Source organism: Chiroxiphia lanceolata, chromosome 10, assembly GCF_009829145.1.
Source record: "Chiroxiphia lanceolata isolate bChiLan1 chromosome 10, bChiLan1.pri, whole genome shotgun sequence".
NCBI lineage: Eukaryota > Metazoa > Chordata > Aves > Passeriformes > Pipridae > Chiroxiphia > Chiroxiphia lanceolata.
This window is the reverse complement of record NC_045646.1, coordinates 2,240,263-2,256,541: the sequence shown is the minus strand read 5'-3', so window position 1 is coordinate 2,256,541 and position 16,279 is coordinate 2,240,263. Positions and strand designations below refer to the sequence as shown.

The window sequence follows — 16,279 nt, the reverse complement described above, 5'->3', positions numbered from 1 at the left end:
TGACATTTTCTTTCTTAGCTGGAACTTTATAAGTAGAAAATTTGAGAATGTTTAAGTGTAGAAACCTCGTTCTGTATTAAATTCCATGATTTGGATGAGACTGAGTTTAGATTTGATTTTAAAAAACACCTCATAATTATTTCAATAGAAAAAGTGAAATATATTGGGTTTTTCACTGGAAACACTGTACATCCTGCATTTCAGGGCTATTAGGGTTTCAAAAAATGATGTATCCTGAGTGAGATTTGGGCTGTGTTCAGTCCCATGGATTGTTATTCTTTGTTTTTCACTGTTATCCTTTGTCAAAACCATGGTCATAACTCCCTTTGATGAGTTTTCTGTGCTCTCTCCCATTCTCCAACACAGCTTCTAATGGGTTGTGTCAGTCAATTCATGCTCAAGTTTAAAAGCCAGTTTCTGTAGCCAAAGCACAACAAAAAACACTCCCATGCTGAGCCGAACACAAGAAAAACACAGCCCAAGGAACTTTAACAGAGAGCTGTGCTCCAGAATCCTTATTTTTATATTTAACTAGGCCTTCATAATGTCATTAAAAATTTAGGTCAAGCACATGATGTCCAAAGGTTCTCAAGTAACACAAGGATAAAATTATCTGCCAGGAATTGATGTCCACCAGTGGGTAGCAGCAGGTAGCAGATAATTGAAAAGTGGCTTATCTCTAATTACTCTGCTAGATCCCCTTACAGCCACATTAGGGGGAGTACACAAGGGCCACACTTAAATACTGGTGAGCCTGATGTAAAAAGGAACATTTGGAAACGGTGATACTCTTATTTTTAATCCGTGTTTTGCAGAAGCAGCTCTGCAAAATCCTGTTTTTTTGCTGCAGCCGTGATGTTCCCTGAGCCACACACAGCTCTGCACGTTCCCTGGTGTTGCTGCCTCGAATACAGACTTGAATTCAACTTCACCTTTTCTCTTTTTTTTTTTCTTTTCTGCTTTCTGAGTTGGTCTTTCTATTTTTCCTGCAAATAAAAGCAGGTTTATGGCTTGAGGTATTGCTGGTTATGAGTAACCCCGAGATGCTCTAAAACTCCAAAAAAACTATTCTGGGCTTTTCTGTGAATGTCTTTGGAGCTGAGGACATTCTGATCCATCAGCAGCAGATGGCCCTTAGCTACAGAAGTGATTCCAACACAGGGTTTCACATTTCATTATTGCAAAGTTCAAGTCTAAGAAATTGCTTTTTTCCTTGTTAGGCAGGGCTATAACTTCTCCTTAACCACTGTAGCCCCAAGACCAACAATATATCACTTCATTACAGCTGCTCCTTCCTTCCCCAGCTTTCCAGAACACTCTGCCCACGACAACAGCAGAATTTTAATGTTGTTGTGGCTTTTCTGTGATGGGGAGAAGTTGGGGGCAGCTCCTGTTTGTCCAAAAAAACACGCCAAGATCACGGAATCTCTGAGAGGTTTGGGTTTACTTTGCAGCCTTTCCTCCACTTCCTTTGACCAGGCTTTTAGTTCTGACTTCAGGGTCCTAAACTGCTATCCATACTAATGATTCACTAGGAAAATGTAGGTTTAAAACATTATCATTGGTCACCATTTCGTTAAAGCCTGAGGTTTTTGTTAAATTTTGATAAGTGATAAAAATCACAGAATTACAGAATGTTTTGGGCTGGAAGGACCTTAAAGCTTACCCAGTCCCACCCCCTGCCATGGGCAGGGACACCTTCCACTAGCCCAGGTTGCTCCAAGCCCTGTCCAGCCTGGCCTTGGACACTCCCAGGAATGGGGCAGCCATTCCCAGATTTTCTGGGAAGATGTGTAAGATGATGTGGGACATCCATCAGGAAAACGCCTTGTGAGCAGCACACAGAGCCCTTCACCCTGCAAATGCTTCAAAAGAAAATAACTTTCAGACTGCTGCAATGAGCTGTATAGCTTTTTGGGGGGAAAAAAGAGGAAAGAATCAGTAAAATCACCAGCAAACAAAAGGTCAGCTCAGAAAACCCCCACTAAGGCAGTTCTGCTGTTCCCACACCAGTTCTGTGGGTGTTACATCTTGTCCTACAAGCTGGAAGGAAGAAACTGCCTTAGAGCACATCCCTCCTTCCTTCAGCATCTCCCAGACCATCTTCCAAGCCAGGCCTTTCCCAGGAAGGTCCTTGGAGACTTCCCACCCTCTGGAGCAACCCTGACTCAGCTCCTCTGCCCTCCTTGGTGCCAGCACTGGGTGTCCCCCCCTCTGCCTCTGATGCTGCAGCAAAGGCAGAGATTTCCCTTCCCTGGCTGAGGGAGAGCTCCCAGGAGGGGAGAATCCCAATTAAATGTGCCTTTTCTGCAGTGGAGCAGTTTGAACATAACCTTTTCCAGCTCAGCAGGAGCTCAGCAGAGGTACCTTTTCTCAGGGCTGCAAAATGAGAACAAACTTTCCCTTTGACACTTGCTGAGTAAAGACAAGAGAAGGGCTGGAAACCCTTTTGGGTTTTGGACTAATATTTTCCTCCAGAACTTCATTTTATGGCAGCCCCACTGCCTTGTGCTTCTGTTGATCACATCTGGTAGCATAAATAACAGATTTTTCCCCATCTATTCATATATATATATGAGTTCTTAGATCAGTATCTCGATTTATATTGTATGGATTTAAAACTGACCCATGGGAAGGTATAAAAGAGCCTCAGCAGTTTTAAGTGCTGTTTTCTGAGCTAAAAAGGGATTAGCCATGGGTCAGAACATTCCCATATGGAGACACTGCTTTCCTTTAATTAAGCATTAATAGTTATAGAAATATGGTTAATACAGGTCCCAAAAGTAACACCAACGTGAGAAAAGGACTGTGCAGTTGTGACAGACACAAAACATTCCCAGCCTCCAACAAGCTTCAGCAGAACATTTTCCTTGGAAGTGTCCCAGGCCAGCTGGAGCACTCTGGGATAGTGGAGGGAGTTCCTGCCCACGGCAAGGGGTGGAACTGGATGAGCTTTGAGGTCCCCTCATTCTGGATTTTCTAATTTTCCCTGTGGTCCCCATTCCAAAGAGACTTCAGAGTCCCCTTCCTGGGCCCAGCCCAGGAATAATTTTGTGGTAGTTGATAAATTCTGGAGTTCAGTGAGAGTTGGGCCTGTGGACAGAAGAGAGGAATGAAACCCTGTTTCAACCCAGGGTTAATTCAGCTCTGCTTCAACCCAACTTTGTGGCAGTGACAGAGAGGGAAAACTCAGAGAGTGGAAAACAAGCTCATAGAACGATGCTGAGTTAGCAGGAGCATAAAGCAAAACAAGATAACTGATTTTCCAATTGCATTTCATTTGGGGAGTTTAAGACTTAAATAAAGAGAAAATCGTGGAAACTTATTGGAGCCACAACCCATTAGGAGGCTCTAACACTATATTAGTTTAAAGGGATTCTGTCAAGTGCATTTTGAGAGTTTTAAATTTTTTCCCATGTAATTAATGTCCCTGCAACATTAGTTCCACTGTCTTTGAAGCTGGAAAATAGTGTTTTGCTTTCTTATCTTCGCCCCCATTGAACCTTCCTCGTGTCTCCTCTGGAGATATCACACTGTGGGCTCATTTCAGTGCTTTATTTGCTTATTGGACACCAGTGTGTCCAAGAATATTCCTTATTCCCATTTCCCATGGATGTGTGTGATGCTTTATAACCTCTCCTGGGTTTTAAACACTGAGAGGCAGCAAAAAAAAAATTAATCTGGTACTTTTAGAGACGTGAAACAACAATTTGAGTTCTCTTTGTGTGAAATCTCTTTTAGCCCTATTGGAAAAGTGTTAATACCAATAAATTTTGCCTGTGGTGAATGGAAAATATGGATTGATTGATTGATCCTAATTTTCCTTTTATTAAGCAAACCATCAGTGCGGTTGTTGATGGGATACAGAGAATTAAGGAGCAGCTTAAGGAGCCTGATTGCAATAAATTCCCATGCAAAATTCCTTCATCTGGGGAAATTGTGACTTACTAAATACCTGCCCCATACACAGGAAAGCTGCTCATTCCCAGCTGATGGACTCAGACGTGTCCAAGCAGCGACCCAGGGGATTCCAGCCAGTTTTCCCGAGGCAGGGATCAAGCCTTGGAGTTAAACAGGGGTACAAAGAAGTTTTGCAGTAATTAGCATTCCAAATGGCAGGTGGAATTGCTGCCTGGAACATCGTGTTATCACTCTGCTGGTTTGAACATTGCTTCAGGGAAAAACAAACACCCCTTCTAGAAGCCTGCAATGTGGAGACTAAGTTTGATTCCCTCATTTTTGCCACGGATTTGGAGGTCCCTTCAGTGCCTGATTTACTGTAAGTGCAAATCTCCTTTGACAGAAGTTTTCCTTCCCTCACCATCCTTCCACCGGGGATATTTCATTTCCTGTCCTACAAGGAGCACACTGGGAGTGTCTGGGATCACCGTGGTTTCCTGCTGCCCTGACACACCAGAATAACCTGTGTTTGCAGCACCAGATTGAATTATTCAGACAGCAAAAAATCTAGAATATCTAGAATATCCCAGTGCTCATCCACTGTGAGATGAAGCAGACAATCACTGGTTGTGTGCTCATTTCTGGGCCCACTGGAACAGAGGATCCAGGAAAATTCTAATCCTATTTATACTTAGGATGCTTTTATGGTACTTAAAGAATTAAAAAAAAAAAAACCACTATGCCAGAAGTTTACAATTTATCTTCAGTAGATTTTTATATCACTTATTTTATAACATCACCTACAGACGTGGCTCTCCAGCAAAATCGCTTCAGGTGATTTTAAACTTCTTTTTTCTTCTGGTGATCATTTATTATCCCCTGCACATTTTTAGAAAGCCCTCTCATTAGAGCTTCTTTTATGCTCTACCTGCAATACTTTAAAATGTTGTTGGTGCCCAAAAGACCTGAGAGGTTTCTTCAAGAAACATATTTCTGAAATATCATCCCCAATATCGGCCAGTTTATTGTCTGTTTGAACCACTAGAGTCAACTGGGCTCCATGTGGGCTCCCTGCCTAAATCCATCCCCATGGATTCCATTCCCTGGGCTAATTCTAATTATTTCTGAAAGCCAGTTTGTAAACACTGGCATCTTAAGGAGCATTTTAAGAAAATTTTCCACAGGGTCATACGTGCCTTAGTGTTTGGCTTTAAGCTAAAAAAAAGACATGTCTTCACCAGGGAATATTTTTCCCAGCTTCCTCCTTCCTCTACTCTTCAGAACTGATGTTGTCAGCTTTGTGCTTTAAGTAAGAGGCAGAGTTTATTAGTTCAAGGGACTTCAAAAAGACCAGAGGAGCATCTTAATAACACACAAAAAATTACAAGTTCTCCCAGAAATGACAGGCTCAGATTTTTCATCCACACAGATGAAAATTCTTTCTACTTCAGCTGCTTTTATTCCTTCCTGAGCCTTGGCACTACCTAAATTCACCAAAAATCAACCATCATCTTCCAAACCTGAGGCCAAAAACCTCCCTGCCCAAAGGAATGAGAAGCCTGGGGACAGTTTGACCCTGGAGATTGTGAATATGCAGGTGAGGAAAAGACACGAGCCTCTCTTTTCAAAAATTTCCATTTTTCCACCTCAGAATTCAGCCATTTTAAGAAATTGAAAGATAATTGGATCTTTACAGGTGTTTTCATGGCAACACATCATAAACTCACCTTTGTTTTGTCCCATCTCGAGGTTTTAAGTCCTCACAGAGCTTCCTGGGGATGGTGACATGAAAATTGGGTTGTGCTGTTTAATTACCACACCTTTAGCACCTGAAAACCTGGATAAGGGAACAGAATTCAGGATTTGAGTATGACTTGTATTTTGAAGGGAATTTATCCCTTGTTTTCCCAGTGAAAAACCTATTTATGTGGAATTACCTCCCACCTACCTCCCACCAAAAGGTAACAGCTTTTGGATAATTGGAAATTATCCAGAATACCCAGGATTATTTGAAAAGACCTCTGAGAGATCAAGTCCAGCTGTCAAAAGTTCAGCTCCCATTTGTGTCCCTGAAATCTCCCACTTTTCATTTTTTTTGCGTGGGGACCTTCACAGAGACACCACTCTCGGGTGCCACAGGATTCATTTTGGACCCTGTTGACATTGCAGTGCCTGACACACTGAGATCAGTGTTTTCCCAGCCTCTGCTGCTCCTTTGTGCTCCAGGAAAACCTGCCAACACATCAGGATTGCTCAAGTCATCTGGGTCACAGGCTTGGCTGAGGAAAACAACTTATTTATTGGCTTTGCAAAGCCCAGGGGGCACTAAACCCAATTTCAGAGAGGACAACACCCTTTTGCTTTTTAATCTAACCCCAAACAACACCACTATCATATTAATAACAACAATAATAATAAATAGTGACATGTTTAGTCTGCAATTGTTATCCATCATCAAGCTCCCATGGCAAAGGGATCTCAACCTCACTGGAGGCTGTAGGGAAGCAGGATAAGAGCTGATGGGAAGGTTGGAGTGATAAACTCACCTCAAGTGTAATCAGAACCCTTGGAAAGCTTTTATTAAGTTTTATTTTGAAAGATAGAGTAAAAAGAGGGAGGCTGAGAGCAGCTGTCAAGCCCTGCCTGGGCAAAGGACAGAGTTCCACCCCCAACCTTCCATCCCTGACACTAGAAAGGGTAGAAAGTCTGTTTAATCAGCAAAGGACTCCACAGAAGGAAAAGTCCATGTTAAGTTATCCATCTATAATTATGTGGCTTTGCATAAATCCTGCGTTTTCCTAGAAAATTTAAATTAGTTCAGCATCTTTGCAAGAGGAGAAATTTTCAAGGTGATTCAAGTCAGAAGGGCAGAACCCAGCAGGGAACCAGAGAAACAAAAGGGGAAAAAAACCTGAAGGAATTCCTGTATTTGGTGATCCTCCACCACTGGATTCCAGCCTGGCCCTGCTGGCAGCACCTCTGCTCACACTGAGGTGTTGGGAGGGAGAGAAAATGGTGCTGAATCACAAAACTGGGCTAAAACATCTCTTAAACATCATTTCACAGAAAAAAAAAAAAAAAACAAACCACAGTTCAGGAGAGGATGAAGCTCTTGGAAGACTTGGCTGGGATTGGGAATGAAGAATGCTGAGCTAAAGAAGCAGACAAACTCTGCAATGCTTCATTATGAATGTCTTTTTTCCCCACATTTTGATTTTTCAGCCCTAAGGGATGTTGTAAGTGGGTTCCCAGCAGCCCATTTTCCCAAGCAAGGAAGGTTTCTGCCCGTGGCAGCAAACAGGGAGTTCCCAGGGACTGTTTGAGGTTGGAAGGTGTTGGGGTGAGGGAATGAGCTGTGCTGGATACTCTGAGCTGCTCCACACTGGGGGATTAAACCAGGAGAAGTTAGGAATGAGGGGAATGGAGAGGCCCTTTCCTGCAGCACTGTCACACAACCCTCAGGGGCACAACACTCCTTTCCAACTCAGTACAACCCCAGGGGCCCAAAGCCAACAGTGAATCCTCCAAGAAGCAGCTTGGAATGGGAGAAGTCAGAGCAGGAAAGGTTCAGTGTGGCCATTCACAGGCTCTCTGGAAATCCTCCCCTAGCACAAGAACTAGGAAAGATCCTAAATATTAAATCTGGGGGTTGGGCAGTGCCTAAAATAGATATTTGGTTGCCTTTATTATTTGCCTTTAATAACAAAATAACAAAAATTTTTATTTAGAAACAACTTATTCTGCATTCCCCAGACTTTCAGCCCTTGTATAAATTAGGATTTTGCATCTCAACCTGTCAAGTACTGAGCAGTTTGATCTGTGGTAGTGCTTAAATTCAAGGTACTGCTTCCACTACTCCCCAGATGAGAGGTGATGATAGACATGACCACGATGACCTTTAATTTCCAGCCCCAAAACAGTCTCTACCTGTCAAGTTGCTGAGGCTGCTGCAGCAAATGAAGAGATCAACTCCCCACCAGCAACAACCATCAGAGCAGGGAACACCTTCCCCTGTCCCAAGACAGCAATTTTCTGCCAGCAAAACCAGAGGACAAGACCCACAATCAGTGAAAGGTGCTAAAAAGGCCAAAAAGTGAAAGGGTTAAAACTCAGTCTACCCCAAAAATCCATTTTCCTGCCCCTGTTGCTCAGGTCACAGCTTAGAGTAACTCAAAAATCTTTGTGTGTCCCACCTTCAGGAGATGCTCAAGCCCTGGCAAGTACAATTCTGTTAACAAAATGTTATTCAAACAGGAACTCCAGGACATCGGGATGTGCTTGATTTTTCATATTTGTGGGCTAAAATAGCAGGTTTTCTGTGCACATGAACATCACATTGAATATTTAAAAAAAAAAAACAAACAAACTCTTGAGTTGAATATTTAAAAAAATCTCACAAGTATTGTCATCCAACTTAGTGGATTTAAAATCCACTATTTCCTTCCCAGCTCATGAAAATAATTTTCATTCATCTTGCCTTCCAGAAAGAGCTCTGATTTGAAGCTGTTTCTGTGTGCAAGAGCACATCTGGAGTGTTTGGAAATGTGCTGAGTGCTGCCAGAATTAAGTAGCCTCAGAAAACCCTCGGTTCAATCCCTCCAGCTGGGATCCCTGAGTTTATTCCATCCCCAAAAACCAGGATTGCTTGATCCCCCTCTCAGCTGAGCAGATGAGGGAGGAAGGGAGAAATGAAAGAACTCTGCTTTTCCCTGGATTTTTGGAGCTGAAGGGACAAACCTACACCTTTGAGTTTGTTTTGTCAGGTGGCTGCTGCTGGAAAATGAATGTTTTTCTGAGAAAAGAGTGGATAATGAAAGGAAATTAAGGGGGGAAAAACAAGAAAAATTATAAGAAGCCTCCTGCAAGGATCATGTTCTCCTGAAATTAAGAATAAACCACCGTTATCTCCACTGCAATGGCCCTAAATAAAATCTAAAATAACACACACCTGAGTAAAACAAATGAATTTTCACCATTCTTTGCTTGTTTTATGCTTTCTCTGCAACAGTTCTCTGTATTTATTCCCCAGTAATACCCAGGTGCCATTCCACACACACAGGTATGATTCCATAACTTCAAAACTATTCCTAACACAACTAATTCTATGTTATCCTGGGAATTATAGAAATATCTGGGAAGGAACTGAGAGGCAGCTCCACTTCTCAAACAGAGAAAGGGCTGATTCCTGCCTTCAAGAGTTTATTTATACAGCTTGTTATAAATTATCCTACCAACAGCCCCACTCTCATCAATTTACCTCGTTAATCCTGGCTTGTTAATTAATTCCCCTGTCCCTCAGGGTAAAAGTTATCCAATCTATTGGCTCTGGGAGATGGTTTTTCTTCTGGAACCTGCCCTTGGCTCCTGGTTTTGGTCCTGGAAGTGTCCAAGGCCAGGTTGGACAGGGCTTGGAGCAACCTGGGAGAGTGGAAGGTGTCCCTGCCCATGGGATGAGTTTTGAGGTCCCTTCCAACCCAAACCATTCTATAAGCTTTATCCCTAATCAAAACTTAACAAAACCTCAGGCTTTAGCAAAATGGTGAAGAATTATTACTGTTTAAAAACCATTTTTTACCAGTAAATCATTAGTATGGATAAAAGTCATTGGGATGTTAAGTCAGAACTAAAAGCCTGGAAAGGGAGGTGGAGGAAAAGCGGAAAAGTAAAGCAAAAAACCAAAATATTCCACTTAGGTGTCTGGCAAAAGCCAGCAAAATATAACCAGGTATCTCAGAGCATCCTGTACAAAGTAAAACACCCCAAAAAAAAAAAAAAAAAAAAAAAAAAAAAACACAAAAAACAAAACTTCTGAGCTGTGGTTTTATTGGAAAAATCTTCAGGAAAATTTGGTACTCTCAGCTCAGCTGCTGCTCTGCTGGAGGTGCCAACAGGAGCCATCGTAACCCCCTGGGGAGACCAAAATCCTCTGAAATGCTCATAGGAAGGAAAACAAAGAAAGAGCCCGGGCCAGGTGTTAATTACAGATCCCACGGCACATCCCAGGGATTGTAAAACCCAGGAACAGCCGATTTCGGTGTCAGTGGGAAGCCAACAAAAAGCAGCTCCAAAGATAGAGCAGAGAAAAAAGTCCCCAGAGGATTCAAAATCAAGGGTATCAGACCTTTGGCAAAAAAAAGACAGCAAGTGCCACCTACCTCTAAGAAAAAGGGCTGTTCCCAAGCTTTTTAATTACTCCAATGATCATCTTAATGCAAATTCACCTGCTGCCAAGCTATTCTGTGCCAGCCATTGAAGACACATTTAAAAGTGAGCTGCGGTTTATTTCTTAGGCTTACAGAAAGTAACTAAGTTGTTGGTCTGGTAAACATTCAAATAAAAATTTAAAACAACAACAACAACAACAAACAAACAAACAAACAAAAACAACAACATAAAAAGCAGATTGTAATTTATCCTTAAAGTTGCAGCAGAATTCAACCCCCCTGGGGACTGTTCAAAGCCTGGCAACTCCAGGGCAACCTCGAGCCTGGCTGTGCATTAAAAGTGACTGGAAAAGTTTGAAGGAGGTAAAAAATTTTTACAAAAACAGCTGCTTTGTCATTTCTCTCAAGTCTTTGGGAAGCACAGAAGAGCTGAATCACCAGGTGCCAAACGCCAGAGCTGAGCCTGGCACAGCAGATTGCAAATACCCAACGATTTGCTTTTTCTGCACCGTTGCCACCTAAGCTGATCATGAAAAGGATTAATTAAGGGTAATTATCTGACTGAACACTTTTTAATATGCTGAAGTCAGGCTGGTGTTGTTCATTAATAGCTTGTGCTCTTCCTTTCTGGATTGTGCTGTGGGAAGGCAGGGAAAGGGGAGGAGGGAATGGCCTGTGCCAAGCTTATCATTTGGACTTGTTTTGACTGGACACTTCATCTTACCTCTCCTGAATGCCACATTCTTCTTCTCCATGTGCCTCTTCCCCTTGGCTGCTCACCAGCCCTGAATGCCAGGATTACAGGCATGGAAAAACACGTAATTTCTAATTAAAGAGTCATTTAGCAACACGTGCTGTAATTTTGCTGCCTCGGTTCTCTCCTTCCTATACACTGGCAAGGAGTTTTGCTAATGAAATCTCCACCCAGGAATGACAAACCTGATAAAATAATGCTTTGATTTGTGACCTTTATGTTAAAAAGATTCCCTCTCTTTCCAGGTTTGGTGTTTTGTGAAAGGCTGATTGGAAATGGACACCTGGAACAGAGAAATATCTTAGAATATATCCAGTGAGGATCAAAGAGTGTGGAGTTGGGACCAGGTGGAAGGTTTTTCAGAAACTCTCAGCATCATGGAATCATCTAGATTGGAAAAGCCCTCTGAGATCATAAAATGCAACCATTTCACCAGCACTGCCAAGGCCACCACTGACCCCTGTCCCCAAGTGCCACATCCACAGGGCTTTTAAATCCCTACAGGGATGGGGGTCCACCCCTGCCCTGGGCAGCTGTGCCAGGGCAGGACAACATTTTCCATGAAGAGTTTTTCTTTCTTTTCCAACCCAACCCTCCCCTGGCACAGCCGGAGGTCGTTCCCTCTCCTCCTGTCCCTTGTTCCCTGGGAGCAGAGCCCGACCCCCCCCTCCTGTCAGGGGGTTGCAGAGCCAGAAGGTCCCCCCGAGCCTCCTTTGCTCCAGGTTGAGCCCCCCCAGCTCCCTCAGCCTCTCCTGCTGCTCCAGTCCCTTCCCTGAACACGCTGCAGCCCCTCAATGTCCTTGTTGTGAGGGTCCCAAAACTACCCCCAGGACTGGAGGTGCCCCAGCAGCGCCCAGGGTGACAATCACTGTCCTGGCCCTGCTGCCACAAACATCCTGGCAAATAGGTTTGTCTAAAGCCCTTCACTTCCCAGATCCTGAATTCCTGATGTTATTCCTGCTGGATATTTGAGCTTTGAGCTGCTGTGACACTCTCAGGCCCGTGCTGTGACTCCTGGGGATGGTCCTGTGCCAGGATAAGGTTGGACTGGGTGATCCTTGTGGGTCCCTTCCAACTGGGCAGATTCTGTAACTTTGAGTTGTCTCTGTCAAAAATTTCAACTTTCCCTTTTTTTCTGAGTTTTCACACACCTCTGGCAGCCCCAGTGACTTTGCCACTGCCTTTTTGGGTAGACTTTCCTCCTCATAAACCACAAACCCTCCTGAAATACCCGAGTGCACAGTTTCAGCAGCTCTAACATGAATTATTTGTCCCAGAAACAATGAGCTGCAGCTGCATTTGTGGGCAAATCTCTGGTGCACTCAGAGAACAGGCTGGAGGTGTGAATTTTTACAGCTGAGCCCTTACAAAACATTTAGCACCCATCAGCGTGTGATCGAGGTCCCTTCTCCTGTTTCCATCACCTTCCTGCTAAATTTTGTTCTCATTGTGTCCTGTAGGTGGGTTTAATCCACTTAAATGTGTTACTTAAATCCATTTCCCAGCAGCCTGTTAAAGGAGTCATAGACCTCACAATAAGGTCAGTTATTATTTCAAAAATACCTTTAAACATGTGTAATATAATAAAAACCATGATATTGCTATCCCAGTTTACTTCCACCTTCTTTACTCACACAGAAGTCATTTATACCCTCTATTAAATGCCAAATACATTTAGATAAGGGGGGGGAAAAAACATGAGGGAAAAACAAGTACCTTCTGCTCCTTATGCCACTGTACATCGCTTTCTTGCCCGGAGAATTTCCAATATCCAAGCAATAATTTCAGCCCAGATTGGCCCAGTGGGGTCACCAATCCTCTTTAAGAGGCACCTTTCCCCAGGAGGGGGGCAGGAAGTTTTATTGCTCTCTGTCTCTGGCTGAGCCTTGTGTAAATTATGGGATAAAAGCAGATGGCAGAACTCTTTCTAGATATGGTTGAAAAAATTGGACTTGCTTAGAATAGTCCCTGGGGCCCTTTCTCAGAGCATTCCTCTGCAAGGAGAAAAAATTATTTTACTTTTGGCTGCTGTTGTCTCCTGCTGGGGAATTGGAGTGCAGCAATGATGAACTCTGTGAAGGGTGAAAGGGATGGTGCTGGTTAAGGATATTCAGCAGGGAAAGTTTTGGCTCCCATGGCCCTGGCAGGGCTTTTCAGGCTGGAATCACACACTGCCTTGGGTTTGCTTAAAAGTGATGTTTTATGGTGTCACCTGGGGGAAGGAACCAGGGCAAAGAGCTGCTGGGTGACGAAACCTTCTCAGCAGGTTGTTCTACATCACCCCAGGGACACTCACAACTCATTTTCTACCCTTTATTAGCAATTGTTTTTGCTGGTGCTCAGTGATGTACCACCAGGCCCTACTAATTCAGTTTAGCACCACACTGCCCAATCCACTCCTGGATTTGCCCAGTTTCCAAGCCAAACAGGAGCTATTTTACATCTGCCCTCAACATCCAGGACAGCATAATAACCCAAAAGCTTCCCTGTGGTTTGGCCACAGAAATAAGAGGGTTCTTTCTAACTTCTCTGGTGGGAGCTGGGTCTGTCCTCAAATCTGTGTGTCCATCAAGGAAAGAGATGCACAGGGGTGCTCCTTGGCTTTGGGTGAGATCACAGAATCAACTAGTTTGGAAAAGACCTCTGAGATCATCGAGTCCAACCTCTGAGCTCACACGCCTTCCCTACTAGACCACGGCACTGAGTTAACCAGTCTCTTCTTGAACACCTCAAACTAAAGCCTCTGATTTTAACCAAATGAAGACAAATTATAGCAAATCCAGGCAGTGATGGAAGGCAACCAGCTACAAAGTAGTGCAGGAACTGGCAGTAGCTCTGCTTTCAATAACTGTGGTTCTGGGTCCAGCAGAAGGAGGAGTCGTGTTCAGCTCAGACTTACCAAACCCGGTTTAGTAAAGCAAGATCAAGAAACTGGATGTGACCTCAAACCTACCAGTGGCTAAAGGTCAGGACTTTTCCATGTATTTGCTTTGGAAACGGAGCCATTGTGTGCTAACTTGGTTATTCTGACATTTTTCCTGCTCTCAGATGATTTCTGAGCACTCCCAGCCCGTGCCATCTCCGCAACAGCAGCTCGTCTGTTCCTATTCCATAAAAAGCAGCCCTCATATAATTGAAGGTTCTTATAATAGCCTACCTCAGGCTTTAAGATTGTTCTAATATTCTGTTTCAGACTTCTCTTCTTTTCCAGCAGCCCCAAGTCACTTAAACTTTTAATCACTCCTCGTGTTTTCCAGGGCTTGATCATTCCTGGGCCTCCCTCCTGGACTCTCAGTCCGTGCTCTGATTTATCAAAACAAGACACTCCAACCTGATGGAAGGTGTTTAACACTCCCCTCCCCAGTGCCAGCTGAGCCTCTCTGAGTGCTGAACTCCCTTTTTTCCTGAAAAACTGCTGGGAAGTTGCCCCTTTTTCCTGATTTGGAGGTATTTAAAGGACCAAATTGCAAGTTTGCAAGCAAGGAGTGTTTAGGCAAGAGTGGCTCGTCCTAAAGAAAGTCACTGATTTGAGGGAATGAGGCTATTTAATGATAATGATTTATTATTATTATAGGATTAATGTGATTGAACTTTAAATCATTACCATAAGAAGCACATGAAGAAATATTGCAATTTTAGCTCACTACATTCAAAATGTACAGTTAACAGAGCAGTACAAAACTCAGCTAGACATTTTGTAGAGTTTCCAAAAAGCTCTCATTTGGCCTGAAGGCCTCATCCAACTTCATTTTATTGATTAAAAATCATAGGGAAAAAATCCCAGAACGGTTTGGGTTGAAAGGAACCTTAAAGGTCATCAAGTGCCACCCCCTGCCATGGGCAGGGACACCTTCCACTAGCCCAGGTTGCTCCAACCTGGCCTTGGACACTTCTAGGGATCCAAGAGCAGCCACATCTTCTCTGGGCAACCTGTGCCAGGGCCTCCACACCCTCCCAGCCAAGAATTCCTTCCTAATATCCAAGATTTTTAGCTCTGTCTTCTGGACTGGTGTGTTACCAGCTTGCCACAATTTTTACTACTATAAAACTTTTATAAATTATAAAACTATTCACTAGTTTCATACATTTAATGTTAGAATAAAGAAGAAATCTTACCTGGAAATCCGTTTTTGGATTTTCTGTCCCCCATGACAGAAAAGCTTCTCCAGTGCACACACATTTCCTTTTAAGTGCAATTAATTCTGCTCAGGAATGGCCTGTTTTCTGTGCCTGGGTGCTGATTAGAAAGAAGAGTTCTGTTTGGAGTGAAGTGTTCAGGTTCCATGACCCCATTTCATGCCATTCATCACATGAGGAAAGGAAAGGAGGATGAAAGAGGATCACTGAGTGAAGCAGGCACTGCTCTGAAACACTTCCCTTCTCTCTGAGATACTGCTAATCCACCACCTAAACAATCAGTCAGGTTGTTTTCTTGCCTGTATTTCTTTTACTGAGATAGAAGTATAGCATTTAATAAGGATAAAATTACAATAACTTGGGAGGGAGAGAGGTAGTTACCCAAAACATCAAATTAAGGGTGTGAAGCTTGAAAATGTCTGTAGTTTCTTCATTATTACCTTGAAAATATCTTTAGTTTCTTCATTACTATCCTTGAAATCTGGTGTGAGCCCCAGGATTTGTTGTGTTACCTGCATTAAGCACAGAGATATCAGGGAAAGGTTGGCACCAAACCTCAGCTAAAGGCACCATCCCATCCCCCAAAAAACCTGGAAACCGCTATTCCATTGCACCAGCAGGAACTGAGGGTGTTCATCTCCCAAAAATAACCTCACTCAGCTTCCTGGGAATGCAAAAAAAATAAGGCTTAGATCTCTAAGAACCTGCTTGAGCTCTTTTCCTGCTTGCCATGATCTCAACTCCCAGGAAGACAAATCCTTTCTGAGCCCGTTGCCTTCGCTCACGATCTCGGTGATTGAATTGAGAAGGAAAAGTTTCCCTCCACAATCAGGAAGCACCGAAGGGTTTGAACATGAGAAGAGCAAAACAGCTCAAGGACGATGTTGTTAAAACATCTGGGGAAGAAAATGTTAATAATTTAACAACTTGGGCTAAAAGGAAACCGCAAACTCTGAATTTTAAACCGAGTCCAAACCAGAAACTGCTTTCCTTGAGCTCAACCTCTGCTGCAGAGACTCTTCTTGCCACAGCTGGAAGCATCACCTCCAAAACTGTAACAGCAGTTTCAACATCCATGTCTGCAAAACGTGCATTATTCTTGGGAAAAAGAGCCAGTTCTTCTGGGATCCAAACCCAGGTTTTTGGGCTCACACATCTAAAACTTCACCTCATCACATGACTGATTTCACCAGTGACACCAAAAGCCTAAAGGACTGAGATATTTATGATTTCAGGAGAGAGATCAACCACCAGATAGATGTTCTCACTGGAAACCCAGTTTTTTTTTTTTTTATTATTAAATAAGCCTTTAAAATCCAGAGGG

The 16,279-nt window shown here is 43.2% G+C and overlaps 1 long non-coding RNA gene across 3 annotated transcripts; it reads right to left on the bottom strand.

The window, feature by feature from the left end:
• Positions 1–2,347: 2,347 nt before the first annotated feature.
• Positions 2,348–15,808, bottom strand: LOC116791629. 3 transcript variants are annotated; one of them, XR_004358800.1, is made up of 6 exons: positions 15,660–15,808; positions 14,935–15,467; positions 10,789–10,849; positions 5,628–5,737; positions 3,956–4,061; positions 2,348–3,093 (listed from the first exon to the last, which is right to left on the bottom strand). It is a non-coding gene; the product is annotated as an uncharacterized LOC116791629 (long non-coding RNA). The 3 variants fall into 3 exon arrangements; XR_004358799.1 differs by lacking the exon at positions 10,789–10,849 and having other exon boundaries at positions 14,935–15,055; positions 15,337–15,467; XR_004358798.1 differs by lacking the exon at positions 10,789–10,849.
• Positions 15,809–16,279: the final 471 nt, after the last annotated feature.